The sequence below is a fragment of the Battus philenor genome, unplaced genomic scaffold, assembly GCF_028537555.1.
Source record: "Battus philenor isolate CCGP_79_NKW_IND1 unplaced genomic scaffold, ilBatPhil1.0.hap1 SCAF_12, whole genome shotgun sequence".
NCBI lineage: Eukaryota > Metazoa > Arthropoda > Insecta > Lepidoptera > Papilionidae > Battus > Battus philenor.
In genome coordinates, this window is record NW_027181674.1 from 2,068,864 (window position 1) to 2,093,585 (window position 24,722).

The 24,722-nt window shown below is 32.3% G+C and overlaps 1 protein-coding gene and 1 pseudogene across 1 annotated transcript in view; one reads left to right on the forward strand and one right to left on the reverse strand.

The window, feature by feature from the left end:
* Positions 1 to 24,722, reverse strand: part of GABA-B-R3 (gamma-aminobutyric acid type B receptor subunit 3) — a 170,156-nt gene that overhangs the window by 143,106 nt on the left and 2,328 nt on the right. The gene's annotated exons all lie outside the window — the stretch shown is intronic.
* Positions 6,166 to 6,337, forward strand: LOC137933105 (U2 spliceosomal RNA; annotated as a pseudogene).

Genomic DNA, 24,722 nt, shown 5'->3' on the forward strand with positions numbered 1-24,722 from the left:
TACGTAGGCTTCTGTTATGTTTATTTTATCTTTATTTATTTCATATTAGTGTTATTTTTTTATCTTTTCTTTTAATTTATTATCCTACTTGTACTATTTTTAAATTCTCGCGATGTAGATTGCTATGTCTTTATTTTCTTGCCCATATCAATAAATATATATAGGCCTTACCCTTGTAATTATATATATTTGCTTAAGGTTATATATATAATCTATATTTAATTTATAAATTAAATTGTGAAGAATACTGTTCACAAAAATATCACGTGAATTATCTACGTGATGATACTTTATGATATTAACGTTACGTGTCGTGAATATCGACGAAGCGTACGTATATCTACGAATAGATGAAGTGAAAAAAAAATATTCACTCAATACTGACAGGTGATGTCGAACGGCTCCCTGACTTGACGACGTTTATACATTACAGATAATATAAGTTCTATTTTCGGAACGGAAAATTTTTGCGTAACGAATTTTTATCTGGTGTTACGTTTTTTTTTGTGTTACGAATTTTTTAATCGATGTATCGAATGATGATTTCTCGATTAAATTTTATATTCATATTTATTCATCACTTATCAATTTTGGATCATTTAAAGTGATTATTAGTGAAGGTTATAAGAGGAATAATATAATTAACTGCTTTATTAAAAACATTCCCAATTTGAGCTTACATGTAATCGCTTTCAACAGAAAATGAAATCTATGAGGCCTATGTCAAGTAGACGTGATACGAGATCTAATTAAAAATCAGAAGAATGCATGTCTAAAGTCACATCTGAAGTGGCAGTGGACATTGCTCGTGCTTCCGACCACATTCGGGTCGAAATGGTTTTTGTGGTGACCACCAGCCTGTAGCCGCGACGTGGATAGGTCGCTAGAAGATAGTAGATGGGGGCAGCTCAAGATCGGTCATTGTCTTTTGGAAAGCCAGTGGGTGTCTTGCCTTGATCATGATGAAACAACCTACAGCTGAAATAACGATGATAAAGGCATCCTTTCACTTGAAATACATTAAGATACAAAAACGTTCCAAGCACATCCCGATCAGAGAAGAACTCACAATAAACTCAGATGATTTTACTTAAAAACATGCACTTGGTTACATCTAGTCGAGAAAAAAAATCTTGTATTAATATAACTAAACCAATCGTTCTATTTCATGTTTAAAACAGAAATTTTAAATGTTAATGTTATTATATTTTAAAGTGCAATTATGAAACGCAATCTAGAAGCGACATCGTCATAAAGCTGTATCATTAATTTGAAACCGCACGTAAATGGTTATTCTAAAATGATATCATAGCAAATTATGTTGGTGGAAGTACGCATTCGATAGACCCTGGGTCAAGGTGCCCAAGTAATTATTAATGTTATCGTATTAATAATGTTATACAGGATGTTTGTGAAAAATGTATCGTTAGGTATTGACATGTCATGTTGTGTTAATATTGATTCGTATTTGCATTTTTAAATATATTTAAATCAACTACGTATATGTTACGTTACTCTATAAACATAGAAACACAGATATGATATATATACATATATATATATATTTGTAAAAAAAATCTTTAGTGAGAAATAACAACGAGAGAATAAGCATACTCCTTAGAAAACACATTTATTAATTGTCTCAACAAACTTTCGAATCGACGCAACGTATTTGACAAAAATCCCGAGAGATTTGTAACAAGTTCTTCTTTCAAAGTTATGCGTGGGAATGAAACGAATAATTTTGCGATAGATTTTTTTACAGAAATCAATTACGAAACGAAATTACAACGGATTTGCGAACTGTCAACTCAGAGCACCGGGGTTTTATTTTTATATTTTAGACTTCATACTGTTATATGTCAGGGTGGGGAGCGAATTAAAATGTCACCTGTCCAATAAAGATGTCACAACGTTGAGTTTAAACATAAAAATGGACGAATGTACACTATTCGCGCACAATTTTGTAACTACGTAATCTCTCAAATATAGCTCCGCAAACACCTTAAGTGTTTTCGCCACGAACTATAATACACTTTGATATCACCCGGTAACGTGCCGACTCGCGTTGCAATCCATAGATGCCTACTGGAAGGCTTTGGTCTCCTCTTAAAATATCTATGTACCATAATTACCACGCTTCGCAGGCGAATTGGAGATCGCAGTATGGTATTATGATAAACAGAGGATGCTGCTGCCCATTCTCTGGAAACTTTCTTTGTAGCCTGTGGTAATAATATAATTAATGCACAAATTTAGTTATAAGGCTGTATAACGCAGTCTATATTAGTGTAGATCAGTGATTCCCAAAATGGTCTATATCGATCCCTAGGGGTCTATGACAACCTGCAAGGGGTCTACGTGAGCGAAACAAAATTTGAGGATCCATGAAATGTATATGGGGGTCCACGATATTGGATCTCAACACATACACTGATAGTACCTATTTACTTACATCATACTATCTTATAATATGAAAACATTTACATTATTTATGAATAATAATATAAAAAAAACAGACTGGACATCATTAGCCGAGGAGATTTAAGATTAACCGTTACGAAATTGCCACCAAATATTGATAATTTATTATTAAAGCATCAGGTTGATCCTTCTCACTAAAAATATTGACTTATTGCTTATGTTATTTTATGAATAGTTTATTTTATGTTTATTTAATGTTACATATATTTTATATAACAGATACAAAATTTAATTTTGAGTAGTTTTAATTTAAATTCAATTAATAAATGTATAAATTAACATGTGTTTTCACTTTAAGTTTTTAACACTAAACTTCACTACAGTTAGAAATTTACATAAAATCAATAACAGGTAAATAGGGGGTCTACCCAACACGGATAAACATGGCAAGGGGTCTACGACATAAAAAAGTTTGAGGAACTCTGGTGTAGATAAACAAAAAAACAAAACACACTAAATAATTTAACATTTATCTGTCTTTTAGTATTCTCTCTATTTATTCTTCAATAATTTAAATCTAGCTTCGTTTCAATGATACAGAACGTCCATTAATCTATCTAGATGTAAATAAAATTCTATTGTTTATATCTTTTAAGACTGTTGATATATTTATTAGTATTGCAAAAATGTACTATGCATTTTAAATATTTCGAAATACATTGGCAAACAAAATATTTACATCGATAAACGTTCAAGTCATATGTACACGCCGAGAATTCATAATACGATCCTACTGATGCTTTCAAGTTTGCGTGACTTTATCAAAAGAGTGCTGTATAGGCTAAAAATATGAATATTTTTAATTATAACAGATGAAAGACGCCTATTGTAAGGTAAAGATCGGCACAATAATCGACTTCCCGCGAAAAAATACAGAAAAAATTAAGACTTATAAAGTTAGCTTTCAAGAGTTCTTCCAGGCATCTCAAAAGCATACTTTGAGAATATCTCCTCTTCCTCTCTTATTTTCTCATGACGAATTCTACTCACTACTCCCCCAGCAACTCCTTTAAAGCCTCGTAAGGCGTCCTATAGACGTCCTTACGGATTCTATCGTAGAGTTCCCGCAGTACATTCATAACATACAACACGCTTTAGACACTCACAACTCTACAAATGCAAATATACCCACAGCAAAAGCCACTCTACTGACTTCTGTTTACCGCACGAAACGTGTGCGATAAACAAAAGTCAATCAAAATATTCTCCATCGTCCGAAACGCAAACGGCATCGCGAATAACGCAGTAGGATTGGTATCCTTCCGTAGATTGCCGAGTGGTACACGCTGCCTTCTAATTCTTCCTCACTACACCAACATCAACACTGACACGACCAGGTAAACCTCGTCTTAGCTGATTCAACCTCCAAGAGCGTCAAATGTTGGTTCTGAAACACTAATGCCTTAGTCTTTAGTATAGTTCACGGACCCTTCCGATCTGTGAACTCATATCAGACGCTGTAAAAGCCTTTGGGCTAGCAAAAATATCAACGAAACAATAAAAATAGGTTAGCTTCATATATCTGACTCTATTCTTCATAATATGAGTAAATCTTTTGCGGGCGTAAGTGTTAATAGAGATTAAAATTAGATTGCTTTAATGTGGTGTGATAAAGAAAATTTCTATTTAAATACGTCTAATATATTTTAGTATAAATTATTTTACCATCACTTTAAAATATTTGGAAACGCTGCGGTGAGATGCCGATCGACCAGCAGATCAAACGCCATAAGTGGAACTATATAGGTTATACGCTCCGAAGGAACCCTGATCACATACCGAAGCAAGCCCTAGAATGGAATCCTCAAGGAAAGCGAAGATGTAGCCGCCAATAGCAAACCTGGCGGCGTATGATCACTGCAGAAGTGAAGGCAGTTGGAATGACGTGGAGCGAAGTAAAGCGCTAGGCTCAAGACCGCTCAGGGTGGCGACGTACTGTGGACGCCCTCTGCCCTATCTTGGGGACATAGGAATAAATGATTATGTTATCACCCTGATGAATAAATACATCTTAGTCAGTTCATAGTCATCAATTATTTCATAAAGTAAAAATAAATACGAAATTTTTAAACGTAGCATCAGTTTGCATTATATTTATAAATAAGTCACGCACACACGCACACACACACACAAACACACGCGCGCACGCACGCACGCACACGCACGCACACGCACACGCACACACACACACGCGCACACACACCCATATATATATATATCTCGCACACGTACGAATGCGTCGTGATTAATTTAGTCAATTCCGGTGAGAAATGTACCGAGATATTTCATACTTTTTCTCAATGATGTTTTATAGAAAGCTCCCATCCAAGCTGCGTTACATTCTGATTAAATTTAAACCACATTTATGAATAAACTTGTAACGAAGCCCACTCCTTGGTAGTCATGAGGTGGTACATTAATAATATCAAAGGAGTCGCGACGAACTTGCCAAAGGTAATCGAATTGCGGCGCTATCGAAAAGTTTCAGGTATTTCCACCAAGAAACTAATAAATTGATAAATTGGTTTAGTTTCGTGTACAAGTACAAGGTACAATATATGTTGAAAAAATATAACATGTATTTATAGCTCATTTGTTACCAAAAAGCTTTAAAACTTATTTACAATCACCTTACATAAAATTATGACTCTGAAATACATTACATTACATAAATTTTGTCTATTATAATGTGGCAGATTAATAACTTCTGGTAGTACAAAGTGTGCAAGGATATATAGTAAAAAAAGTAAAAAAAAATTAATGTATATTTAATTGTTTTAGTATACACCTATGAAGAGAGGTTGCCCAACGGTACAGGACTGATTTGTTACGTTAGGTTCGATTCCCGGGATACAATTTTATGTACTTCACATTTTGTATATAAATTATATAGGATTTCTGCTTACATTCAAGTTTCCAGAAGATGGGCAGCAGCATTCCTTGCGTACCATAATACCACATTACCATCGCCTGCCTCTCTGCTAAGCTTTGGCGATTAAGATATATCTTTCCATAGATATCTTTGGGGGAGGTTTATGCTTTGCAATGGGAGTCTATTGACTAAAATGAAGGGTGTATATATATATATATATATATATATATATATATATATATATATATATATGTATATATATATATATATATATGTATATATATATATATATATATATATATATGTATATATATATACAAAAGCTTAGTAATTACATGTCATTGCTTAAGGCTATGTTTTATGTACTAAATCTATATTTAAATAATTTACAAAATTAACAATTTTTCCCCACCTCTGAATAGCAAAAATATTATTTTATTAAGTGCCTAAAGTGCAAAAATAAAATCATAAATAAATAAATAACTTGAATGTTTCATCGTGGACAGGTTGAAATTGAATAAATACGTGAAACGTAAATTTAAATCTATAGTAAATTTGTTAGAAAATGAGATTTCACCTTTTTTTTCAATTACAGGAAAGGCTCTTTGCGACCAAATCAAATTTTCAGTTCATTTGAAATGGGATAATTGTATTTTGAACGTAAAGATTCTGAAAGGTAATTTTAGTTATCAATTAGTAATGCATTAGTCTTTGTATATATATACACATACAAGCTAATTAGACATAGACTAAAAACTTTAACATAGTGATTGATTATATTGATCATTTGTATCTTAATAAAAGGTACAAACGTTTCTCCGCCTTTTGGCTGAGATCAAAGTGGCGTATCTATTATTTTTTAGCCTTATATCTGAAAGTTCCAGTGCGGGCCTAGTATATTGAACTGGTTTTCGTAAAACGACGGAATGTTCGGGGCTCGCTTCACTTCATTGTTGTGACGCCGGGATCGTCCCATAAAAAGAAAAAAATAGGTACACCCTATACAAAAGTCATGTTTTCATAACATAGTAAAGAAAATTGCTTATAAAATTCGAATTACTACATATCAAAATTAATTATAGTTGCTTATCTGTTCATGCAGACTTTGTACTTTCGGAAGTTATCAATCAATTCCAATTGGAAAATAAAATAATGATACATATTTATAGTATTCATTATCACAGGCTTATTGAAAATAAGTGCCAACAAAGCCTTATAGATTATATTTATTTATTTAAAAACTTGTTATACGTTTTTATATAACGGGGAATTTAATGCTGAAGGCATTCTACGCAAGTTAATATAAGGCATAGCAGAGAAAAATTTGTAAAGTAGGTGAAACTAGCTAATATAAAAGACCAAAAATAAAATACGAAAAATAAATTAAATTGAAAAGGAAGAGAATCACATAAAAACACCTTATATAAATTTACTAATTACTAATATATAATATAATAAAAAACTTAATGATAATAAAGTAAAGAAAATTGTTTTTAAAATTCTTATTATTAAAAATCAAGTAATATTTAATATCTGTCTTTTTCATTTCAAAATTTTCATATTTTTTTGTATCTATTTTCAATGCTATTTAATAAATAATCACTTATGTAAATGATAATTATCCATACATTTTCACAACAATTTATTTTCGAGATTTGCCACGAAAACCATTTTTTTCTAAAATTTCGTAACTCCGCGCTCAAAAGGTTCGCTACCCCTGCAATAAAGTATTGTATCCGAACATACTCTATGTGACCTCGAATAAATCCCTTCACGTTGTATCGAATGAAATATTACAACTGTATTCAATGCACGTCGGCTGCATCTGCATACGTTGGCTATATTTCAATCATAGACTTATAGGTTAAGAAACCTCTCGTTATACATTACCGTCAAGTTCCTTGTTATATAAAATATAATTCCTACATAAAATAAAGTATATTTCAATTTAATAAACATATCTTAAATCGATATTGAATGTAAAACTGAAATATATTATTAATCTTCTTGTCTTGTCTTATCTTGGCTTATTGTTAGTTATAAAAAAGAGATGAAAGAATTATTTAGTGTAATTCCACTGCATACTCTTTATTGAAACAAGCGATTTTGATTTGCTTCTTTACAAAGAGAAACACGAAAACAATTGAACTATATTTCATAGATACGAATGATGTATGGTATAAAAGCGGTATTTGAAATTTTAGATAGCTTCCAAGCGTCTGTGTGCGATGCACAAAGTTTATTAGTGTTTTGAATAGTCGATTATTTACACAGTACAAGTAATAAGCTACCACCGTTTCGGAACGATGTTTTGATGAGAGCAGCCAAACTGAAACTTAACAGTTGTTCTTTCAAAAAAAGTTTCGTCTGCAAAAAGTTTCTGATTAAATTGTTTTCAATCAAATACCGCATATCATTATTAGACTACCATTAACAAAATTCAAAACGCATATCAAAAATAAATTGACAAAAAAGCTTATTATTTAATAAACAAATATTTAAATGAAAGAAATTCTTGGCAGTGATGTCGCCTGAATATTTTGATTTCATTTAGGCTATATTTGATTAAGTATATATGTATGAATATGAATTTTTTTCTCCACATTTATAACACCTTGTAAAGCAGAGAAGAGACAAGAATGAAATAGGTTACAAAATAAATACATAGGTTTACGATCAATAAGAGTTCTGCTAAAAGTTCCAATGTTGAATAAATTAATTTTAGCTTTTTTTAAAATTAATGATTAGTGTTTCCTTAATACGTTGTTAACATTGTTAACAATTTAACTTTTTATAATATGGACTATTCTTTGCATGTAGGTTCTTCCAGCGTATTTCATGCACAGTCTCGTCTTGTTCACGTTAGCCCATTTGTCAAGATTTAAAAATAAGCGTTTCCATTGCTATGTTACATATATCATTATATTTTTCTTGTAAAGGCTGTAACGATATTTTTAGTTTGATTACGTTATAATATTCCTTTCTTTTTGATCGACATCAAAATTTTTGACGGCTAGATTTTTTTTTTAATTCTAATTTGTATCGCTAGTGTTTTTTTTTACAATATTTATTTTTATCTTAAACTAAACGCAGACAGTTGGGAGAAGGTTGCCGCTATTTGATACGGATCTTTCTTCTCCCAGCTGCAAGGCACGACAGCGTTCTATAATTTTTTACAATTTTTCTAACACAATTTTTTCTTATGGATAAATACAGTTAAAATTTATATCTATTAACAATACAATTTGGAATTCTTAATTGTATATTAGTTGCTACGGCTGACGGCTGACGGCTGACGGCTAGGTATAGTTGTTTTATTTCTCTCTTATGTCTGTACGGACAGTGTTTCGTATTTTGCTATTAACCTCGCAAAGTTTTTTATGAAATCCTAAAAGTTTAATTTTAGAATGTACTATAGTAGTTCGTGTAAAGGTTTCATAACAAATTTTACAATAATGTTTAAGTCACTGTGTAAACAAACCCTTTTGTCGAGATCGCTAAACATTATAACGGTGTTCCTCCTAACTTTGTGTTTAACTTTTATAAACTATTAACTTAAACTTTAAGCAGAAACATGACTTAACAGAATTAACTGTTATAATTTTAGATTAGAGGGAGGAATATGAGAAATGATCAATTAAATTGACGTGAGTTTTCTAATCTATTTATATTGTATTCGTCTTTGGATGCACGCGGTAATTTGTGATAGATGTAAATGTATAAGGCAGAGTTCCCCAAACTTTTTTGTGTGGTAGACCCCTTACTTACCTGATATTGATTTCCTGTAAATTTATTTGTTTGTCCCATATTCGTATTTATAGAGTGACGAATTGAACAAGTCAGTGCAAGGTAGCGAATCTCTGAGACTGCGACTCTCAGGTTTTTACAAGTTCAAAATGTATTGCGACTACAAAGCGAATACCAACATCCTACAACTTACACAATTTTATAAACATATATAATAATTTTTTTACTTCATAGGTACTTTTATAAATAATGTAAAAGTTTTGATATTATAAGATAGTATGATGTAAGTAAATAGGTACTATCAGTGTATGTGTTGAGATCCACTATCGTGGACCCCCATTTTCATTTCATTTCACGGACCCCCAAATTTTTTTTCGCTGTCGTAGACCCCTTGCAGGTTGCCATAGACCCCTAGATCGATATAGACCACTTTGGGAATCACTGATATAAGGTAATGTACAGTCATTAAAAAGCTTTAAGCATTAACCTTCTGAATTTATTATAGTTCCGTTTTTGGGGCTTTTCGTTCAACCCCTTTAGTGATTGTACAAGATTTTTTTCTACATGATAATTTTTTCTCATATTTTTCTTTATTTTCATACTCGTCTATGTCACACACACTTTCCACTAATTTCCTTCCGTACATCGCCATACTTCCTTCGCCATCCTTCCAAGTTTCTACAATTTTATACTTATTATTATTTGTCTCTATTCATAATTCTTATTTACTTTCTTATTATCTATATCACTGATATTTTATCACTCCTATCTATAGCTATTATTATTCCTATTCTATTTTATTTATTTATTGTTTTTCCTATTACCTTTTTGCAGAACTCTTTACTCACCACTAAGGCGATGATTTCCGCCTCTATTCTCTTAAGTAACCATACTAAAACTTAAAGTTTAGCATAATAGAAATGAAATATATTGCATATTAATGTAAGGGAAAGTTATTAGAGATTTATACTCATTATAATTAGTAAACAATGGAAACAAAAGGTCGGGTTTTGGTTGAAAAAAAAAAAAACAAGGCGCCCTGGTACACCCGAAGCCAATGTCTTGAAACAATTAGCGCGAGATTTCGTAACGACGCTATTTCTACTTATATCGAAGGTTGTACACTGCTGAAATAAATGAATTCGCTTTTACAAAAACAAGGATTTGTTTATGATTTCATGTTTATGACTGTATACAGTAGTAATATTGTTAGCAAAAAAGGAATTAGTAAGGAGTATTAAGAGATAGAATTAGAAATAAGTAAGAAAATGACCAGTATTTAGCCACTTCCGCCCATGCAGTGGTAGTCGTGCAATAAAATGCACCGCCCGCCAGCCCGCTGATAAATACGTATGCGGCAAACAATGCGAATCACACAACCGCCACCGCCAAATTACTCAACACGCGTTTCACCCCTCCACGGGGCATCTTCAGCAGTTATGTTACACCGATTAGTGTCAAACACAGAGTGGGGAGATTTGCAGAAGAACCAAGATCACCGAAGTAGCGGCGTAGATAGGCCTTCAATTACTTAGACCGACGTCATAGTAAAAATCGCGTGAAGTAGCCGGATACAGGTAGTGCAGGACCGGATATCGTCGCGATCTTTGGGGAGACCTTTACCTCGCAATGAGCGTCCATCGGCTGAAAAGGAGGAGTGTTTTGGTTTACACACTTCATTATTATTTAACCTGTAGGATGCCTGCTGCCGCACATAAGCCTTCCCTATAACCTTCTTAAAGTCCAATACTGCTTATCAGTCCGTGGTATCCTCACCAGAACTGGTGATCCACTGCAACTTCAACTTGTCAATCCACTGGCCAGAACAATGGTAGCTTATTTATCCTAGTGAAGAAGCGCCTTCAACTCTCTACAGCTATAGACTAAATTATTTACCAATGTTACATAACATATAAATCAACTTACCCCTACCGAATGAAATGACAATAGACTTATATAATTTCTATCGAGTTTTTAAATATTTTCAATCTACGAGTTCTAATACACCTTGTCAATTTTTTTCCATAATTTTCAAGATAAAAATGGCGGAGATAGGTAGTTATTTTATATCTCTAAATAAACAAGGTAAACTACAAACATGAATTAAAAGATTGCTTAAATTGTATTAGGGGACCGCAAAGTAATGTCGTTTCTGCGCATATTGATATTTGATTGTTATTTGGTAAATCATTACGTACTTGGAAGACGTTACATACTAGATGAAAAAAGGTTATTGATAACGAAGGTTAATATATTGTTGATTAGAAATAAAAACTTATTAAAAATGTAGTCGTGTGATTTTAACTTCAAAAAGCGATATTACTTTCCGGTCCCCTTAATAAATGTAAACTTTACTCCTATCCGACATGATAAGTAAAGATACAATTATCTTTGAAACAATACAAAGATTTTAATTTAATGTTTAACAATTTTTGAGATATAACCAATATTTACTGTTTCGACTCTCCTGAAAAATTGCATTTTCGAACTTATGATCTTATTTGGTGGGGTAGGCGATCTGTTCTAAAATATCTCGTGTGCATCTTGTAAATCGTCGTTACTCACTACGTAAGTAAAAACAAGGAACAGTAAGTTATTTTATTGCAACACTTTTATATGTTCGCTAAATAGTATATACACTTCTCAAAGATAAGAATATTTTAATCTCGAAAATATAACCGCTCGTGAGATTATTCCTAGGGTAGGTCTTGAGATAATAAAAACACAACATCCAACGTGGAAGTGTGTTTATTTATATTGACGTAAGTGAACGAATTTATTTCTGTGAAATTCCCCTTTTTGATGCGCCGCCGAAGACGTAATGTTGCCCCTACACGCTCCATTTCAAAGAATTTGTTCCTCATTGATTTTTACAAGTTTATAAATGAAATTAAAATTTTTACAGTATATTATACTTGAAAGGTAATTAATTAAATTTTAAAATAGTATAAAAATCACGCTAAATGAGTGGAAAAATTTTAATTCATAACTCCCGAACACTTTGAGAAGTTAAAATTTTAATAGATTCTCAATGAGTTTGTAACATTCGCGAACTTTATCAAGGGTTTAGAGCGATATTGTTGAATCGCTTGGGCGTATTAATCAGAGTCTGCTGAAGTATGAAAGAAGATCTTATAGTAAGAAGATATAAGATAACTTATCTCTTAATTCTAACAAAGAACATTATATTAGAAGCTATTATTATTATCGCTGTAGAATCTCTACTGCTGGATAATAACCTACAATATATTTTATATTAGATGAGTTAGGTTAGGTTAAGTTGGGACGGGCTATCTAAAATAGCACGGTGCGAGGGAAGACCGCGTGGCGATCCCTGACCAGTAGAAACCGTGGTCCCCCGTATAGCGCAGAGGGCGATCACCGGGAGGGGGGGGATTAGTGGGCAGGGATCCCACATACCCCTGTCCTCTCCCCAAAGGCGGAGCAACTTGAATTTCCAGAAGATTTCCCCCCCGAAACCAAAAAAAAGGTTATGCTGTGGCTTACATTCTAAGGCGGTTGATGAGTCGATATGGTATCGACCCATCTTGATAACACCACGAGGGTTTCGGGAGTAGCATTTTTGTTTAATTAAAAAGTTTAGACTTCATCGTTTTCCTTGTGTTTTAATTTACCACGTTTGTTAGAGAGGTGATCCTTATGATTGACCCTATCGATCGATGCCCTAAAAGTGCAGGGTGTGATTTATTCGGATTTTACGCGTTTCCAAAATATATGAATGCAGTTCTGTTACTTTTTAAAAATAAAATGTGAAAATGAATGTTTCCTTTGAGTAAAATTTTCCATCTCCAGTATGTACAATACTTTCCCTCCAGGTGGCGTTAAATAATTCCACCCTGTATATGTATGCATGTATGTTTGTCTATACATAGATATTTACTACTTGTTATTTATTTCTCTAATGTTTCCATACCATACCATGGTTGTCGGGAATAAAATGCTTAGTAGATAAAACCGCCCATTGTACTTTCTTCATTAACATCTGGGCCTATATATATTTATATATATATATTTATATATATATTTATATATATATTTATATATATATTTATATATATATATATATATATATATATATATATATATATATATATATATATATAGTACAATCTTCTTCATAGGCGGATAGGTGATCACAGTGTGGCATTATGGTAGGCAGTCGACGCTGCTGTTCATCCCCTGAAAACTTGTTTCTGGGCAGTAGTAATCCTTTTTATGTAATGCACAAATTGTGAATTATATACGATTGCATCCCAGGGAACAAACCTGCGACCTACGGCTGTAAGCCGCGGTCCTATACCAGTTACTAATGCACATAAGCGTGTATTAAAACAATTAAATATCACATTTAAATATTTTTTTATTAACTATCTGTTCCATCAGACTTTGTATTCCCAGAAGTTATTTAACTGTAACATTCCAATAGAAAAAATGTATCAGTATAACATATTTCAGTCATAATTTTATGTAAGGCGATAGGAGTTAGATGTAATAGTTTCAAAACATTTTGATCATAAATAATATATAAATTAATATTATATATACAACATATATTATACTTTGTACTTTAGCTGAGAGCTCTTACTAAATCAGTTTATCTGTTTAATATTTGTATACCTATTAGAAAAAGGCCATGAAACAGGAAAAACTTTCAAAACCTAATCTGCGTCTTTACGAGTGTAATAATTATTCCGCATGGAATCTTTACAGCTGAAACCTCAGTAATTTTCGTTTTCAAAGAAAAGCTAGGCGGGGTATGCGAGAAAATTTCTAAAGCCTCATAAACTTTGAGAAACTCTCGCCGCGACATTTTTGGAGAGTTGGACAGCACACTTGTAAAGTTTTGATTTAATCTTAATTAATTAAATACGCGATTTCACTCGACGTTAAGAGCTTTATTTCGCGAGATCCTTATTACTAAGTGATATCTAAAATTCCTGGAAATTCTGCTGGAATGTAATGTTATTTCACTGCGTAATTTACCACGGTGTTACAAGCTGATCAAAGTAGCATGAGGAATTCTTTGTCTGAAGTGGCTGAGGTAAAATTTCTCGAGTAGTAATCACGAGCCGGCAGACACAGCGCGATTAGAACCTCCTTCTCTAGGTGAACTAACAACATCACTAAGTAAGAATAGGACCAATATTTATCCACTTCCGCACATGATCACAGAGAGATCTCTGTGTTTGGCACTAATCGGTGTAACATAACTCCTGAACATGCCCCGTGGAGGGATGAAACACGTGTTTATTGATTTGGCGTTGACGGTTGTGTGATTCGCATTGTTTGCCGCATACGCATTTATCAGCGGGCTGGCGGGCGGTGCACTTTATCGCACGACTACTGCTGCATGGCGGAAGTGGCTAAATATTGGTCCTTTTCTTACTTAGGATGGACTTCCGCGAGGTAACGCCTGATTCCATTAAATATTTAACATCACTAAGGTTGCAGGAAATCGCTAGATGAGGAAGACCAAAGCCTTGCAGTGGCCATCTATCGATTGATGATGATGTTGAATGTATCACCAATTAAAAACTGAATATTTTTAAATATAATAATAGGTTTACTACAATTTAGTTTAAAGTAGGTTTAAGATTAAAGTTCAGAAATAATTTAGGTGTCTAAAATAATGAAACGCGTGCAAAAAATAAATATCGAAAAATTAACTGTAATTAAAAACAAATAAAAATAAATAAATAAAATAAACAAGATAATGAAAAGGTATATATAAATAAATAAAAAATGGGACAGACGCTACTGTCCTCGGAATATAGATTCAATAATTAAAAACATCTCACAAATACCTCTTATATAACATTCCATGTAATATATATCATGAAATAAATATTATTATAGCATTCAAAATTGTTTATATCAAAATGTAAACTTGGTTTGTTGACTCATTTGCAGGGTTGATATTATAAAGTATTGACTTGTAAAATTTCAAAAGAAAAAATAACTTAATGTAATATATTTCAGAGCGATCACTTTATATGTAGTTATTCGAAATAAGTGTTAAATTTTATTTATTACTCCCTTCTTTAACTTTATTAATTTCTGGAATAGATATGTCTATATGCATATATAAGTATTCTTATACATATGTATGTGTATATAGTAATGTATATGTATATGTTTATATGTGTGTGTGTGTATATATATATATATTTGTGTGTACGTACAACCTAAACTGCCCTCTCTCTCCTTCATGTCTCTCATCTCCATCCAAAGTTTGTCTAGTAGAGATCGCCTCGAGCGATAAGACCGCCTCTTGTACCATATGAATTGTTTCTTTTTTTTCTTCTATTTATTGTCTTGTATTGTATTTAATAGGATAGATAATGATGATGATAATTATAGTTAACCTTAAATGTGCGTCTGCAGAGAATTGAACCCGTGACCTTTACAAGTCGATTAGTGCTATACCGGTCTAGTATATCACTGTACTATAAACATAAAATATGGTAGCAACAACGTGTCGAGTCATAAATTTCTATAAATGTCCACTATATGTCCACTATATGTCCATTACATGGCCGTGGAATTCCACACTCACTAAAAACCTCATATCTGAATTCTAAACGTGATTCCAGTCACAGCCCAAAATCCTTTATTAATTTATTCTCATTGCAATGGTAGCTCAAAGGTAGATGAAACTTGTGAATAAGGTCGCGAGTTAGATTCCCAGGATACAATTTTACATAATTCACATTTTATATATTAATTAGCTAGAATATCCTCTGCTCAAGAACGAGTTTCCAGAAAGCTGCAGCGTCCTCAACGTCAAAATTAAATCAAATTCCAATTTTAAAAATATTTTTAAAGCATGTTATTTTCAATTTTGAATTGATGTCTTGTGTAGTATATACAGCACACGTGAAATTTGACTGATTATATTACTATTTTGTTCTTTAATTAAGATATATTCCACAGGCTTTCCGTGCCTTTGTTTTTACAATTATATTTAATATCTGCATTTATTTTGCTCTCCTTTCTGTATATCAGTATTAACTAAATATCTTAAGCGATGTTCTAACTTAAATCTTAAGTTCTTAAATAATTGATCTCTTGTTGTTTTCCACGACACCCTATGTCCAGTTTTTTATGATTACGTTTTGTGTGACCACTTCCTAATCCCTACTCGATATTGCCATCCTCAGGTTGTACGCCAGTATCTCTGCGGTGGTTTCCGTATTCGCCACGTCGATGAATCTTGCAATCGTAGCTTGAGTATCGTCCGTGTAATGCACGAGTTCGTGTGACGTGATATTGCTACCACCACATGATGGACACTGTTATACAGCCTGAGAGTGTCTGTTGTGAACTATGACCGCCTCGCTCTTTAGCCTCTGAACCTTGTAGATGGTGTGCGTTCTTGAATCTGCCTCTGTACCGTAGTTTTGGCTAAAAAACTTGTTTATCGGATTGGGTGTAAGTCAGGTACAGGGTGTTTCTTTGTTTCGGGATAATTTACCCAGAGTTTGGACGCCTCCTCAGTACACTAGGTTTAAGAACATTGTATCTATGATTTTGCTAGCTTTAAAGACCTTAAAAATAGTAAAGCCTATTGTTTTGTTTAATAAATAATCGTGGTGATATTTAAAAAAGGCTCGTGTAAAACATAAAATGCGAAAAACACCCATACAAAGTCATTTAATTTTGTATATATATATAAATATGTAAATGGGAGAAAATGATTTGAAAAGTGAGACACACATACTCTATAATAAAATAATAAGTAAAGTGTCCAAAAATGTAGCAATCATGAATAGGCAGGAAGCGCACTCTAGTATGACCGCAGATGTTCAGTTCAGTATCAGACCGATCAATCGATGTTTAAAAAAAATTATGACTCCCATTGATATAAAACTTTTATACTATTTTTTGTGCAAATACGAAACCACAAGTTCTTTGAACATACACGTGTACACACATATACACGTTTTGTATAAGAAATAATCGTGGTGATATTTAAAAAAAGTTCGTGTAAAACATAAAATGCGAAAAACATCAATTCTAAGTCGTTTATATATATAAGCTATAAACGTTTTCTTTTGAACTCTTACGCTGTCATTTATATTCCAATGATTCATCCTATCTGTTTATTTATTTATATATTAAGGCACCAATATTTTATTGCACTTTTAGAATAAAATTCGGATTTACACATACAAAAATCGGTAGCCCAGTGGTAAAAAACTAAGAATTACGAATGTAGGTCGCGGGTTCTTTTCTTGTGATAAGATTACATATAACTCACACTTTGTACATTAAATATATAAGATTTCTACATCTTAGAAACAAGTTTCTAGAGGATGGACAGCAGCGTCCTCTGCGAACCATAATACCACACTGCGATCGCCAACCCGCCTGCCGAGCATGGCGATTGGTATATTTGCCTATAAATATCTTTGGGGTAGACCTATGCCTTGCAGAAGGCATCTACGAGCTAAAACGACGACAATTTTAATTATTTTTTATCTGTGTCTGCACACTTTGTCATACCAGAAGTTATTAGCCTCTCGCATTACAATAGCAAATATAAATTAATATGACATATTCCAGAATAAGTATTTTATTCAGTATAATTTGAATTATATGTCAAGGCTTACAGCTGATAAGGGAGCTTTACACTCACCATTATAGAGCTTCAATCACGAATCAATCTGTATTTGTAATAGCAATAAATATATTGAAAGTGTAAATGTTGTTATTAATTTAACAAAGATTATTCGTGCCTTACTCAATTAATAATTAGAGCCGGTAATTATTAATTAATTTTCCGTTTCATTGATTTATTTACGTTTAGATACAAGAATAATTATTGCCGGTGCTCTTTACGCCTACAATATGTAAATATCTATTCCGTAATATAAATTTGTGTTATTTTGCTGTTTGCGTACCTGTTAAAATTATTAACTAAATAATTTTATTATTAAAACTTACCTTTAAATACTTTTATATTTATTTATTTATTTACAAATTCACAATTTCAAAGTCACATTTTTTATTTCACTCATCATTTAAATGTAACATTATTTGAATTATTTAACACAAATTAAATAATAAATGTAAATCGACTCAATATATATATGTTGCGTGCGTCTCCAAGTTTCCCGCGCGTAGCACGAATTTCAGCGACGTCGTAGCCGGTGCTCTACGCGAGAGCTACGAGCGTACTGAAGCTCTACGAAACTCGGCTACAGCGAGAACGAATGAAAATCGGTCTTTAACATGTAAAAATTAATTACAGCGGGGCTTATTACATAAAGATTATCTTCTTAATATGTGATGTAAGTTCTTATTAAGATTGTATTACTAACAAATCTCTTTAGATTAGTTTTTGGTAAATTATTTTTAAAGGAACTGTGTTCGCTTTTACAATTAACCTTGTTATGTCTTAATGTTAACTTACTATATCTTTATAAAGTCATATTGGTCGTAAAATAATTTCGTTTTTGCGATATAAAAATAACTAAATTAAATTATGAAGAATTTACTTATTTACCTCTACGAAGGCATTAACAATTTCGGCGTATTTTTTATTTATTATCACACTAATATCATAAAGTAACTTTATTTTTTATATTGAAATGCAACATGAATATATATCAATTATTTACCCCTTTCATCGTCATATTAAGTTTGTCAAAGTTTAATATTTTTATTACTGTAAACATAAGTCTTGTCTGTGATCACTTACAACGCGCTTCATGAGAAGGCTCAAGGTTAACTAGAGAACAATGGAGAGGGTTGTGATCAGTTTCGCTGAGGGATCAAATCATAAATGTGGTGATCTGTAGATGAACAAAGATCACCGACGTAGCTCGAAGAATTGCTTGTCTATAGTGGCAGTAGATGGGGCGCGTCGCTCTTGCAAGTGATTGCTGTTAGGGCTGAAAGGTTTTCGAGACAACTACAAGCCGGTAGACGCGGCGTTGGTAGAACCTCACTAGGTGGAGCAGCGACATAGTAAATGTTGCGGGAAGCCGCTGCATGGCGTTCTTTGGGAGAAGCTTATACTTTGCAGCGGACGTCATAAGTGTCGGATTCGATTCCTCAACCACGCACGTTTTAATGAATTTAAAATCGTTGTTGATGTCATATTTTATGACAAAGGTAGTAACAGATATTTAAGCTTTTTTTATATTTCAAAAATTAAAAAAAATTGATATACAAAAGTAAATTCGTTATTTTTAATACATAACAGTTTCTTTGACCCTTAAAATCAAGTTCTGTTCATTGTTGTGACGAATTTTTTTGAAGCTATTAAAAAAAGTGCTTTGAACCAATAGTAAAAACCCTTTAAGGGTTACACCAAATTCATGATGTATTATCATTTGAGTAGTAATACGTCTACTTCTAGACAAGAGCCTTCTCTATTGATTTCCAATAGGACCGTGTTAAATCGGCCAACATCCAGCTGTCAGCTGGCCAGTCAGTTCGTGGTTTTTACTCCAGAGCCTTAGCCCTTTGCAGGCTCCCCGGCAAAAGAGGCTGTTGTGGTCATTTATCGGCGCTACGTGATCGTAATTGTCAAAAACTAATGCTTATTACAGATAAAAAATATTTTTTGATAAAAATAGATTTTAATTACTACTCGCAATAATATTCCAGTAAGCAATATAGGCATTGTAATCTTATTAAAAAAGTATATCAAAGAAAGGTCACTCGATTGTGAATTCACGTCAACGGTGAATTTATGTCTATGAACCGTGGAGGCTTAGGCGCCAACTGCTATTTGTGCTACGAGCATCCTGCCGATTGTCTCAACTTGATGTTTCGATCTCCTGATCTTTGATTGGATCTCGTAAAGAAATCCCTAGCAAAGTACACTATGTGAACTTGTTACTAAAACACTGAATCTAAAGTTAGTGTTGCTATGAGTTTTTAAAATATTTAAGTATAAATAGCATACATAGTTAGTTCGTGATAATTTCAAGTTAATGTTCTATGAGATATTGAAAAAAAAAATTTCAAAAACGGTACTTTTAAGTACTAAATCAATCATAAATATGTCTTCATTTGGACATAAATAAACACTCTCGTTGCGTTATTTTCAAAGAACTATGAGCTCTTTGATTCGGGAAATATTCCTCATAACTAATTATTCCTGTAATGCCTATGAGATCCGATAAGTTCCTTATATTATTTTAGTAAGCCTATCGCATTAAATACAATCATACACTAAATATTGCTTCTGCTTTAGAATGTGACACAAAACACAAAAATCTAGGGACCTTTCAGATCTCTTTACGCATTGAACATGTTAAGATTTAAAATATCGACATTATTAAGCGATGAAATGTAAAATTTAATCTTAAAATGATTTCATTGAAGGCAGGTGTAAGATTTAAAATATGACGCCGTTGAGAAAATGCAGAAGCCGAGGAAATTGCCTGTCGGATGCAACGTCTTGTGTTTTTGAACGCCTCCATCTAAATATATTTAAATATTTTTTCTTCGATTATACTCTAACGTAAAACAAATACATGTATATATTTGTAAGATATGTATGTGGATTATAAACATAAAATTATTATTATATTTTTATTGAACTTACATAATTTGTTACTTGTGTTTTTTTGACGTTTAACAATCAAGTCGATGTAATGTCACGAGACGTATAGAGTGAAGAAATTTAAAGGCTGTTAAGGATAAAATAAAAAGCTTGTGTCCAGGTCCGCCGCCTTTATTATTTGATAATCCTACATATATAATTATTATTTATTAGAAATATATATACTTACGAAAAGGGTTTGAGAGGCACCTTCTATATGTCGTAAATTTATATATATATATATATATATATATATATATATTTATATATGAATCCCGCACACCGCAAAGATACTAGCGTACAACCTGAGGATAGCAATATGGAGTAGTTATGAGGAAGTGGTCGCACGAAACGTAATTAAAAAACTGGACATTGTTAAGTCATCTTTTAAATTATTTGAGATATTTCGTAAACAACGTGATATGCAGATACATGAGCAAAAAATATTTCGCAAACATTTATTGTAATTATAAAAAGTAAGGCACGAACTCTAATATTACGGAATACAGGTTCTTAAAAAAGCTTTTGCACATGCAATATAACCTATCCATATCACCCTGTTTATATGTACTTATTTTATAATGTAACATCATATATATAAAGATATTCGAAAATGTTGTACGTTTATAAACAACTTTGGTTTTAATTACATTGTATATCGTAAATATAGTAATTAAAAAATGTTTTTCAGAGCGAACGTTGCAAAAAAAAATTAAAAATGCTTTTTCTCAACTCGCTCAAGTTTAAAAGTTTCAACTTGCACTAATAATTACGAAGTTAAACTTACAAAGCCATAGCGAACGCGTAACAGCCCTTTGCCGTCAAATCCAATTTGCTTTTAAAATTGGATTTCCATCCGCGATCAGGGTAGGCGTTGGATAGTAAATAGATTCTTTTTTTCACCGTCAACCTTCCAATCGAGTAATTCAGATTTTAATTATGTTTCTTATGAATGTCTTATGGTTTTATTATTCGTTAGATTTCGTTTGTAAAAAAGTTTTTATGACCAATAGTGCAATCTGTGGCCGTTAGGACGACCACGGTAGACGCGGCGTGGACCAAGGACATAGGCAAGATCTTGGAAAGTAGCTAGCTAGTCATCGTGGCGATCTTTGGGGAAGCCCTATTCAAAGGCATAGGTATATATATATATATACACACACACACACACACATATATATATATATATATATATATATATATATATATATATATAGTATGTGTTTGGATCTCGGAAGAATAACCAATGCTTAGAAAGTATCAAAAAAATCAACATAAATGTTACTTTATAATAAAGTAACAATGATATATTATTTATGATATCCACCAAAGTGTTTAGAGTCCGTCAAAGGAATTTAATTCTGCTTAATGTGAAGAGGAAATATTCAACGAATTACATGTTGCTATTAATTTTTTTTTAGTATCTTAACACTGCTTATATATATTTATATATATACATATAAATATGTGTGTGTGTGTGTGTGACTGTGTGTGTATTTTGTGTATGCCTACATTCTTTGCAACTTTATCGCCCAAAGAGTTACGAAGTAGGCTATAGTTAGGACTCTTTCTACGAGGGTGAATTAAAAATATGGAGATCCAAAGCCTAGCGTATCTAACCATCATGGACCAGCGCATTATTATTATCATCTAGGCAGTAACACGGTATACGGTTTACCAAGCCATCTATGGGCGTATATACCTTAATCTGATACAGAGAAGACACTGCTGCCCATTCTCTGGAAGCTTATTTATATGCAGTAGCAATCTTATGTATAAAGTGTAAATTAAATAATATTGTATCTCTGTAATCAAACACGCGATCTACAATCGCAAGTCTCAGTCCTCAACCGCTGTGCTACAACTCTCTATTTATAATTACAAGAAAAAAACCAATGATCATTGTTTAAATAGACCTTTACACGTACTTTTGTATCGTCAACTATTTTTATCATTATAAAAAGGTCAGTGTAGTCTGTGAGCAAGCTACTACCTCTAAATACTGATCTCGCAACCGGCCAGTAACTAAACAGTTGCTGTTTTTAAATGAGAAAATAGAAAAATAACCTTTAGCTAGGTCAGCTTTTCCTCGTTTATTATAAGTAAAAACACGGCATGGCAGAATTCCCATAAACATATTTACATTTCCTCTACAAAGTTGCTTCATACGAAAATATAGTTGTTTACATAAAGTTTTGCCTTTTAGTTGTAAAGTAAATTATACCGGGGCAAAATAAAGAGTAATTTGTTTGAAAAATAATAATTTTTTTTTGTATTGATTTGATCATAAATACAGATTAAAGTGCCGGTCGATGTTTTAGCAGAACTTGTATTTAATTGACGTATTTAAAAATTCATTTGAGGGTTTCTGTTATATGTTTCGTTATTTTATCTCAACCTCATGTTAGAGTGAAGATAGGAGAAAAAGTTGAGTGAAAAGAAGTTGAGTGCGAAGAAAATTAAAACGACCTATGTAAAAGTAAACAATTGTATTGTTAATAATGTTGTACGCTAGTATAATTAAATAATTTCATATCAGTATCTAAGAAATAAAAAATAAAAGGCTAGAGATTTTATTTCGGAATGCATCAAGATTATTAACTCCTTCGATGAAGTAAATTAGTCTTTCTAAGGATCTAAGGTGTAAATAAAAAAAACTTTTTTATTTTCTCTCTCTCTCTCTCTCTCTCTCTATTTTACTATTTTGGTATCTAAACATATATATATATATATATATATATATATATAAAATATACTAAAAAAGACGCTATGAGCTTGTTTCTCGTCTTGGTCACTATTTTGGTTTCACCTTTTGCCTCGGAACCCAGGTAATCAATTTTTCTCTTTTTCTCCTATGTTCACTCTATCACGAGGTTGAGATAAACTAAAGAAACATATAACAAAAACTTTTTTCTACGGATTACGATTTATCGAAATTATTTCTGTTTCTCACCTGGTAATATTTATAACTATTGCATAAATAAATACAGGCCATGAATTAATGTATATTAAAAAAATTAAAATACTTATATTAATACGAAAAAGTATATAAGTAATATATCAAAATTGATTGATATTAAAATCTTGTAATGTACGCAATTACGTTTGCGAGCGACCTAAATGTTACGAAGGGTCTTTAGGTGATTCTGATTTGCATGCAAAATTAAATTTCGTCGGTGTACTACCTGCCGTCGTGTGATTGAACAAATTTAATTGTCTTCACAGATTACAATCCAAACAAAGGTCTTTAATATCATTAGCTTGTAACGTATAAAAACATTTACTTTGAAAATGATACGTTCTGAACTCGACCGAGATTTTGAATTTCAAAATTTTAAATCGCACCGTGTTTTCGATTACCACTTATAGGTCTATTTGTTTTTAACAAATTAAAGCATACAACATTAAAATTTAGGGAACACCGTATATATATTTATAAATAAAATCGCTAAAATAATGTAAAGATTTTCACTCACAAGGTGAAGACGATTTTGTTCAAGTCGCCGAAAGACATTGAATCCGCTTCAGAAATCTTTAAACGAGACCTATAAGGTCTTGGGGTGAAGTCTAGCAGCCAATGGCTGATATGACGAAGAATCCTTCTCATTGGAACATTCTTATCAGACAGGTCATGATCATGCAGCCGGTTCTAGTGGCCCTGCTGTTTTTGTTAAGGGTCGTAGCTTGGGTAAAGATAATAATAAAAATCAAAATCTTTTCTCTTTTTAAAAACCTACACCTTATTCTGAACGTCCTAGCACTCTGCCATTATAGACCCGATGAGAGGAAGATGAAGGGAAAAAGAGACATCTATCTATCTATTTAAATGATAAGAATCCTTGGCAGTGATGTTGCCTGAATATTTTGATTTCATTTAGGCTATATCTGGAGTATCTTCTTGCTTCTCCACAACTATAACACTTTGCGAAGCAGAGTTGAGTCAAAAAAAATAGATCAAATTTTTTTTTCTTCTTTCAATCTTCTAAATGAAATTTAACATTGTTTTTCTCATTTGTACATTAATATAATGTATCAACC